Source organism: Bos taurus, chromosome 16 (assembly GCF_002263795.3).
Source record: "Bos taurus isolate L1 Dominette 01449 registration number 42190680 breed Hereford chromosome 16, ARS-UCD2.0, whole genome shotgun sequence".
In the NCBI taxonomy this organism is placed as follows: Eukaryota; Metazoa; Chordata; class Mammalia; order Artiodactyla; family Bovidae; genus Bos; species Bos taurus.
Window position 1 is genome coordinate 3,590,709 of NC_037343.1, and position 10,785 is coordinate 3,601,493.

Sequence of the window (10,785 nt, forward strand, 5' to 3'; positions counted from 1 at the left end):
GAAAAAATTTAAAAACTCAGATGTTTAATTAGATTTCATAGTGCCAATAAAATCAGCAACTACTATGGGGGGGGGGGAGTGGGAGGAGGAAAAAAAAGAAAAAATACAAAAGAATCCACAGAACAAGTCAAAACCTAAGAATAATAAATGTTTTTCTTGAGTCACTGCTCTCAGAGTCCTTTCCCTCGCTGGGAGTCACAGTCCACCTCACCACCCTAGGATGCCCTCCAACACTGTGCTGATCTCTAGACCTGCTATAGGGGCAGATCAGGTTCTAATCTGGTTCTACTCCTGTGTGTTCTTGCCTCCAATGTCCACAGCTATCAGAACTAGTGCATTTTCTTTTGTGGGAGCTCTCAATGACTTTTATATGTTCCATAGACACAGAGGCCTGCTAGTTGATTATGTGTATTTAATCTGCAGCTTGTACAGCTGGTGGTAAGGTTTTAGGTCTTCTTCCTTAGCCACACTGCCCCTGGGTTTCAATTGTGGTTTTATTTCCACCTATACATGTGGGTCGTCCACTGGGGTTTGCTCCTGTGGGTGCCCTGGAGGACTTGGGTTTGCCCCTGTGAGGGCCAGGTGTGGAGGTGGTGCAGCTGCTTGGGTCGCAGGGGTTCTGGCAGCACCAGGTACTCAGGGGAGTTGGCGGCTAGGGCAGCAGGAAATACAGTGCTCTAGAAGGGTATGGCAACCAGTAGTGGCCAATACGCTCCAGTATTCTTGCCTAGAGAACCCCCCTCCCTGACAGAGAAGCCTGGCAGGCTGCAGTCTACAGGGTCATAAAGGGTCGGACACAACCAAAATCCTGCACACATAGACACAAGACTTTTTTTGCCTGTGGCAGGTCTGCCCCAGTGAGAGTTGAGTGTAAAGGTGGCACAGCTACTTGGGTCGCAGGGACTCTGGCAGCACCAAATATGCAGGGACACGGACTGCTTCTGCCGCAGGAGTTATGGCCCTATCAGAGTCTTTTTTCGAGCCTCTTATAGCTGGCCATCAGAAGGCCCCTCTGGCCAGTCTTTCTCCATTGCTCTGCCATTCAGGCCCTTAGAGGGCTCCCTTGCCTGGGGTCCTTCTCTATTGTTCAGCACATCAGGCACACAGAAGGGGCCCCTGGCTGGGGTCCTACTCTGTAGTTCGGTGAGTCAGGCATTTGATGGGCCAGCCTCTGTATTGTTCAGCTGTGGATGCTGGCCTGTGGGGAAAGAGAGGCTATGGTGATGGCTCCACCCCCTACGTGTGACTCAGCAGTACTGCCTTGCTTCCATGGCTGCCTGGCTTTCCTCCACAGGCATTTCCCACCACAATCTCCTCCCTCACCTCCCCTCCATCTGTCTCTCCGCAGTCAACAGCAGCCCTCAAACTAGGATTACTCCTCAATCCCTAAACTCCAGCTCCCAACCACTGCCCCTTCCAGGAGACCTGCGTTCCTGCCCAGCATATGTATGGCTGCAACAAGGACTGTCTGATTCTCATTTCATTTATTCTCATTCCATTCTCTATTCCATTCCATTCTCATTTCAATTCCAGATCAGGTGTTTCACTCTCAAGCCTTAAATGTTTCTCCTCTGACCCAGACAATTGCCCTGATGTGGGGATGGGACCCCTGCTTCAGTTCCCCTCCCGCCGAGGGCAGGTCCAGTCCTTCTAACACTCCTGTTTTCCCCCTGATTCCTTCATCCTACCGAGTTTTGCGTGGGTCTATAAATTCTTTTCCTCTGGTCAGGTACTCCTGTCCACTCTCAGCTGGTGTTCTGCTTGCACGTCTGTGTCTGGAGGTGTATTCCTGATGTATCCATGGGGAGAGATGCACTCCACGTCCACCTACTCCTCGGCCATCTTGTTCTCTCCTGAAGTCCCTTGATTTTGATCGTAGATTGCTGTAAACTTGGCTATTCTCAATCCAGTATTCTTTTCTTCCAGAGGAAATAATAGAGACAAAGTTCTTTCTGAAGAGCTGGACACTTCTTTAATTTTTAAAATATTTAAACCTAATTAAATATTTTAATAAAAATGAAGCTATCTGCAATTTCTGTGTTCAGTGTCCATGTGGCTGTTAATAAAAAGCATAAGTATCATGTTTCATATGTGACATCTAGACCTACTATTGACTTTTAAAAATGCACAGCATGGGAGTTGCAAGTTAAATTTTATTTGGAGCAAAGTGAGGACTTCAGCCTGGGAGACAGCACCTCAGATAGCTCTGAGAAACTTCTCCAAAGAGGCAGAGAGAAAGATCAGTACATACGTGATTTTGGTGAAGGGGGAATACATGAAGCCAAGCACATATTTTCCCAGAAGGTTTCTACTAGTCTCATGAAACTTTTGCTAATCACAAGGAACAGTTGTCACCATGAAGGATTTTAGTGTTTTTCTAGATATGGGGGGATACAAGAATTGGACTCATAAAATCAGCTCCTGAAAACAGAAGACCTATCCTATCAGTTTTCCCCCCAAGCACAGAGTGCCTCATTTCTGCTCTCTATCCTGAACTCCTTTCAGTGGGTATTGAAGGTCAGCAATAGCAGCAGCACAATTTTATCACTGTAGAGGTAGATGGTAAGTGCCAATTTGTAGTTGACAGAGTGCCATCACAGCCATAAATTCGACTTTGGGAGGCATTTCATGACTATTTCACTATTTCATGGTGCAAGGAAGGCTCAATCCTAGGTCTGGTGAAGATTTTGAAGATAGGCTACTCACTCAGTGTGCTATTACTGAACTAGGTCTTATCAGTAGCAATCAAAGGACTCTGGACCAACCTGTCTTCATCTGTTATGGTCCAGGAAAAATTCCCTCTTAAGGTACCTTCCCGTATCTAGAGTTACACTATTACAGTCATTGATCATGTACAGAACTATATATTTGATCAACTGCTTCAAATTGCTTAGTTGTTATTATTTTCATTGGAGGTTCAGTCACACATTTGGTAATGCCAAAAACAACTATCTTGTAAAACAAACAAAGTACAAAAAACATAGCTAGCCATATTATTAAAGTCTTAAGTAAGAATGAAGCCAGAACTTACACTAGGTGCATCCCAGTATATTCTCAAGTCATCTGACTTAGACTATTCTGTACCAATTTTTATCTTTCAGGGAAATTTTATGTTGGCACTGTCCATAAGACTCCTAGCCCAGTTTCCTAGTGTGACTAAGCCTGGTTATCCTTAGTATAATTTAATTGTTCCCAAGATAAAGAAGGGGGGCTTAAACCTGAAATGACCACAATCTAGTGTTAATGTCATAAACCCATCCCATAATTGTGGGAGGTTTTATTCCTTGAATTTTTGCTGCTGCTCTGATTGAGCTTGAATAGCTTAGAGGAAAATTCATATTATGGCCAGGGTCAAATAAAGTGTTATTAATTCACCAGGTGAGAGAATTCCACCTAGTAATATCAAGAGTAGCCTAAATAGGACTGAACTTTCTTCCAGTTAGACTCTTGGAGTGGAGAAGTCCACCAAGGTAATCTAGAAATAATAGATGCAGATAACTGACCACAACTCAACAATTGGGGTTGATTTTTAAAACTAGCATAGGATCATATCCATGATAGAAAATTTTTTATTTATATGCAAAAGTCTAAGAAGTCAAGATCACACAAATCAGGTCCAGGATCTTGGTAAGCTGTCTACTTCTCATGTCATTTTCTTCTCTTCCTGGTGTAGGTGTAGTTTCCTCTATTTAAGCATCGTTTTAAGATGAGTTTGAGGTCAGCAGTACTCTCTCTAGGTCAGTCCAGTATAGGGTCTTTACAAGTGGGAATTCAGAGAAGGCAATGGCAACCCACTCCAGTACTCTTACCTGGAAAATCCCATGGACGGAGGAGCCTGGTAGGCTGCGGTCCATGGGGTCTCTAAGAGTCGGCACGACTGAGCGACTTCACTTTCACTTTTCACTTTAATGCATTGGAGAAGGAAATGGCAACCCACTCCAGTGTTCTTGCCTGGAGAATCCCAGGGAAGGCGGAGCCTGGTGGGCTGCCGTCTATGGGGTCACACAGAGTCGGACACAACTGAAGTGATTCAGCAGCAGCAGCAGCAGAAGTTGGGAATTAATCCAAGAGTCAATTTCCCTTCAGTTTCACTGTACATGAACTAGTTAAGAATACTTGATTTAAAAGTCCTTCCATCCAGGTTGGAGACAGCCCTTTAAATTATGTCTTTTCCAGTATATGTAATCCCCTGTTTGCAGGTCATGGAGCATCTGATCTTCATCCAGAGATTACCGAGATAAGCTTCAGAAATAAAACTTAGAGTGTCCTTTTAATAATTTGATTAACTTCATATTAATATAACATAACAATGAGGACCTATCTGGGAAGTGAGTGAGTAAATACAAACCCTCATTTACATAACTGGGATTTAACATTAATTGAAACATAATCATTTTAATCTCTAAAATTACTCTCATTTCTACCAAACATATCCAAATTAAGATTAATTTGTTTGCAAAATAAGCCTGGTCTCAAAAAATATATCCTGGCCTGATAATTTATATAACTATAATTGATCATATAGGCTTTTTGCTTTACTGAAATTGTTATAGGGAGTCTCAAATAACTTTTTTTTCCCCAAACTTAAAACTTCAAACTGAACTTTATAAAAAAACCTCTCAGGGCTAGGAAAATCATGCCAAGGGCTTATTACATGTTTCACCTTACAAATCTAGGTGAACTTCTCCCTTTACAAGGTCCCCAAAATACCTTAAGATTTCTGAACCTGTTGGTGAGGTAGCTTTCCTTTTGTTGAGCCCATCTTTGCATGAAATGTTCCTTTGGTATCTCTAATTTTCTTGAAGAGACCTAGTCTTTCCCATTCTGTTGTTTTCCTCTATTTCTTTGCATTGATCACTGAGGAAGGCTTTCTTATCTCTCCTTGCTATTCTTTGGAACTCTGCATTCAGATGCTTATATCTTTCCTTTTCTCCTTTGCTTTTCACTTCTCTTTTCACAGCTATTTGTAAGGCCTCCCCAGACAGCCATTTTGCATTTCTTTTCCATGGGGATGGTCTTGATCCCTGTCTCCTGTACGATGTCACGAACCTCATTCCATAGTTCATCAGGCACTCTATCTATCAGATCTAGGCCCTTAAATCTATTTCTCACTTCCACTGTATAATCATAAGGGATTTGATTTAGATCATACCTGAATGGTCTAGTGGTTTTCCCTACTTGCTTCAATTTCAGTCTGAATTTGGCAATAAGAAGTTCATGATCTGAGCCACAGTCAGCTCCTGGTCTTGTTTTTGCTGATTATATAGAGCTTCTCCATCTTTGGCTGCAAAGAATATAATCAATCTGATTTCGGTGTTGACCATCTGGTGATGTCCATGTGTAGAGTCTTCTCTTGTGTTGTTGGAAGAGGGTGTTTGTTATGACCAGTGCATTTTCTTGGCAAAACTCTATTAGTCTTTTCCCTGCTTCATTCCGTATTCCAAGGCCAAATTTGCCTGTTACTCCAGGTGTTTCTTGACTTCCTACTTTTGCATTCCAGTCCCCTATAATGAAAAGGACATCTTTTTGGGTGTTAGTTCTAAAAGGTCTTGTAGGTCTTCATAGAACCGTTCAACTTCAGCTTCTTCAGCATTACTGGTTGGGGCATAGACTTGGATTACTGTGATATTGAATGGTTTGCCTTGGAAACGAACAGAGATCATTCTGTCGTTTTTGAGATTGCATTCAAGTACTGCATTTCAGACTCTTTTGTTGACCATGATGGCCACTCCATTTCTTCTGAGGGATTCCTGCCCGCAATAGTAGATATAATGGTCATCTGAGTTAAATTCACCCATTCCAGTCCATTTCAGTTTGCTGATTCCTAGAATGTCGACATTCACTCTTGCCATCTCTTGTTTGACCACTTCCAATTTGCCTTGATTCATGGACCTGACATTCCAGGTTCCTATGCAATATTGCTCTTTACAGCATCGGACCTTGCTTCTATCATCAGTCACATCCACAGCTGGGTATTCTTTTTGCTTTGGCTCCATCCCTTCATTCTTTCTGGAGTTATTTCTCCACTGATCTCCAGTAGCATATTGGGCACCTACTGACCTGGGGAGTTCCTCTTTCAGTATCCTATCATTTTGCCTTTTCATACTGTTCATGGGGTTCTCAAGGCAAGAATACTGAAGTGGTTTGCCATTCCCTTCTCTCTCCAACATGAGAAGAGAAGCCTGCACACGGAAGCATGGGGGATGTTCATCAACCTAATCCTCCCGGACAGACCCACAAATTGTGGGTGGCCCTGTTTCCTGTGGTAACTCCCAGCAAAAGACCTCATTCTGTCAGATCTCTCCAACATGACCTGCCCATCTTGGGTTGCCCCATGGGCATGGCTTAGTTTCACTGAGTTAGACAAGGCTGTGGTCCTAGTGTGATTAGACTGACTAGTTTTCTGTGAGTATGGTTTCAGTGTGTCTGCCCTCTGATGCCCTCTTGCAACACCTACCATCTTACTTGGGTTTCTCTTACCTTGGGTGTGGGGTATCTCTTCATGGCTGCTCCAGCAAAGCGCAGCCGCTGTTCCTTACCTTGATAATCCTACAGCAAACATTATTTTCAGTGGTGAAAAACTGAAAACATTCCCCCTGAGATCAAGACAACAAGACAAGTATGTCCACTTTCACCACTATTATTCAACATAGTTTGGGAAGTCCTATAGCATTTAGAGAAGAAAAAGAAATAAAAGGAATCCAGATTGGAAAAGTAGTAAAACTCTCAGTTTGCAGATGACATGATATCGTACATAGAAAGCCCTAAGTGAAGTCGCTCAGTTGTGTCCGACTGTTTGTGACCCCATGGAATGTAGCCTACCAGGCTCCTCCCTCCATGGGATTCTCCAGGCAAGAGTACTGGAGTGGGTTGCCATTTCCTTCTCCAGGGGATCTTTCCGAGCCATGGATCGAACCACATTCCAGGCAGACGCTTTAACCTCTGAGCCACCAGGGAAGCCAAAACATTACTAGAGCTAATCAGTGAATTTAGCAAAGTTGCAGGATACAAAATCAATACACAGAAATCACTTGCTTTTCTATATACTAGTATGAAAAATCAGAGAAATTAAGAAATAAATCCCATTCATCATTGCAACAAAAAGAATTAAATATCTAGGAATAATCTTACCTAAGGAGGCAAAAGAACTGTACACAGAAAATTATAAGACACTGATGAAAGAAATCAAAGATGACATAAACAGACGGAGAGATATTCCACATTCCTGGGTAGTAAGAATAATATTGTGAAAATGACTTTACTACAAATGCAATCTACAGATTCAATGTGATCCCTATCAAATTACCAATGGCATTTTTCACAGAACTAGAACAAAAAAATTCACAATTCATATGGAAGCACAAAAGACCCTGAATAGCCAAAGCAGTCTTGAGAGAGAAGAATGGAGCTGGAGGAATCAACCTTCCTGACTTCAGATTATACTACAAAGCTACAGTCATCAAGACAGTATGGTACTGGCACAAAAACAGAAAATATTGCCCAATGGAACCAGATAGAAAGCCCAGAAATAAACCCATGCACCGATGGGTACTTTATTTTTGACAAAGGAGGCAAGAATATACAATGGGGCAAAGACAACCTCTTCAATAAATGGTGCTGTGATAACTGGACAGCTACAAGTAAAATACTGAAATTAGGACACTTCCTAACACCATACACAAAGATAAACTCAAAATGGATTAAAGACCCAAATGTAAGACCAGAAACTATAAAACTCTTTGAGGAAAACATAGGCAGAACACTCAATGATATAAATCAAAGCAAGATCCTTTATGACCCACCTCCTAGAGTAACCAAAATGAAAACAAAAGTAAACAAGTGGGACCTGATTAAACTTAAAAGCTTTTGCACAGCAAAGGAAACTATAAGCAAGGTGAAAAGACAATCCTCAGAATGGGAGAAAATAATAGCAAATGAAACAACTGACAAAGGATTGATTTCCCAAATACATAAGCAGTTCATAGAACTCAATGCCAGAAAAAAAAACAACCCAATCAAAAAGTGGGAAAAAGACCTATACAGACATTTCTCCAAAGAAGACATACAGATGGCTAACAAATACATGAAAAGATGCTCAACATTGCTCATTATTAAAGAAACAAATCAAAACTACAATGAGATATCACCTCACACCAGTCAGAATAAAGTGGAGTCACTCAGTCCTGTTGGACTCTTTGCAGCCCCATGGACTGTAACCTACCAGGCTCCTCTGTCCATGGGATTTTCCAGACAAGAGTACTGGAGTGGGTTGCCATTTCCTTCTCCAGGGAATCTTCCCAACCCAGGGATCAAACCTGGGTCTCCTGCATTGCAGGCAGATGCTTTACCATCTGAGCCACCAGGGGAGCCCCTAAAAGTCTACAAACAATAAATGCTGGAGAGGGTGTGGAGAAAAGTCAATGCTTTTGTACTGTTGGTGGGAATGTAAAATGTTGGTGGGAAAGTCACTATGGAAGATGGTATGGAGATTCCTTAAAAAATTAGGAATAAAACCACCATATGACCCAGCAATCCCACTCCTAGGCATATACCCTGAAGAAACCAAAACTGAAAAAGACACAGGTATCCCATTGTTCACTGCAGCACTATTTACAATAGCTAGAACATGGAAGCAACCTAGATGTCCATTGACAGATGATGGATAAAGAAGTTGTGTTACATATACACAATGGAGTATTACTCAGCAATAAAAAGGGATGCATTTGAATCAGCTCTGATGAGGTGGATGAACCTAGAACTTATTATACAGAGTGAAAGAGAAAGATAAATATTGTATTCTAATGCATATATACAGAATCTAGAAAAATGGTACTGAAGTATTTACAGGGCAGTACTGAAGTATTTACAGGGCAGGACTAAAGTATTTTGGAGAAGGCAATGGCACCCCACTCCAGTACTGTTGCCTGAAAAATCCCATGGATGGAAGAGCCTGGTAGGCTGCAGTCCATGGGGTCGCTGAGGGTCGGACATGACTGAGTGACTTCACTTTCACTTTTCACTTTCATGCATTGGAGAAGGAAATGGCAACCCACTCCAGTGTTCTTGCCTGGAGAATCCCATGGACGGAGAAGCCTGGTAGGCTGCAGTCCCTGTGGTTGCACAGAGTCAGACACGACTGAAGCGACTTAGCAGCAGCAGCAGCACTGAAGTATTTACAGGGCAGTACTCAAGTATTTACAGGGCAGAAATGGAGAAACAGACACAGAGAATAGACTTATGGACACGGGGAGTGGAGAGGAAAGGCTGAGATGTATGGAGAGAGTAACATGGAAACTTACATGACCATATGTAAAATAGATAGCCAATGGGAATTTGCTGTATGGCTCAGGAAACTCAAACAGGGGCTCTGTATCAATCTACAGGAGTGGGATGGGGTGGGAGATGGGAGGGAGGTTGGAAAGGGAGGGGGTATATGTGTACCTATGTCTGATTTGTGTTGTTTGACAGAAAACAACAAAATTCTGTAAAGCAATTATCCTTCAATAAAAAAAAATAAATTAATAAAAAAAAATCAAGGGTCTTCAGCCCAAATTTACTCCTTTCCCCTACTCTCTTTGCCTATGAATACTGTGTCTTGCTTCCAACCTTCGGGAGTGAGGTATGAATAAGATACTTGAGCCAAGTCCTTGATGGGAGTGTGCGGTATAACTGTGATTATCTGCTGGATCTCTTTCAGATGGATTTGGGGAGTGATACGTGCATGGAGTAAGGGTGGGGGAAAGTCCCAGGTTCATCGTCCCATCCTGCCCAGCATCATGTTATGTTGTTCTGGCCAGCACGTTCAACTGTTCTTTTCAGAAAACTTCAGAGGCCAAAGGGCTGAAATGTCTGTGTTCTCAGACCCAGGATTTGGAGCAGTTCCCTCTGGACAACTTCCCTCCCTGGGGGCTCGGAAGACTATTGTTCTGATGCTAGAAGAGAGAAGGGAGACCCAACAGGGACAGGGACCCCTTCTCACTTTTCCCCCAGTTATCCCACAGATCATTAGAGGCCTGGCTATCCCCAAACTCAAGAAGGGAGAAGAGCTGAACACAGAAGCTGAGGGTGGGAGTGGCAAGGAATGTTGGCAGACAGTGGGACAAGTGTGAATAGCAAGAGGTCAGCCAGGGGAACAGAGAACTTGAGCTCAGAACCAAATTCAATAGAAGAACTGCCTTTGTCCTTGAGATCTCCCTGAATCAGAATGAATGAGCCACACACCAGAGGTTCTTGGGGGCAGGCAGTGTAGGATGATTGAAAAAGCAGTGGATTTGGGGATTTTTGAGTTGCATTTGAATTCTGAGGCTGCCCCTTCAGAACTGTGTCTTCTTGGGCAAATGACTCTTCTGCACACAAGCTTTGGATTCAGATAGGCTCTGCCCCTAACTCCTGCATGACAAATTAGTTAACCTCTGAGCCTCAGTTGCCTCATTTGTTAAAAACAGGGGCAATAGCACCTTTGGAGTTGTTGTCAGTGTTAAATAATATTTAATCTTGTTAAAGTAGATTTCATCTGTCACATTGGATCATGGAGTAACATTGAGCTTGGGGCCAGAGACATGCATTTGAATCTGCCTCCAGCTAGACGTGTAATCTCTCAGAGAAACAATTTCTCCTCAGTGAGAAGAATGATGCCTCTTCACGTAGCTCTCATGGGGCTCCAGTGAGATAAGTGGGGCTGCCCAGGTGGCTCAGTGGCAAAGAATCCACCTGCCAATGCAGGAGCCGCAGGAGACTCGGGTTTGATTCCTGAGTCAGGAAGATCCCCTGGAGGAAGAAACAGCA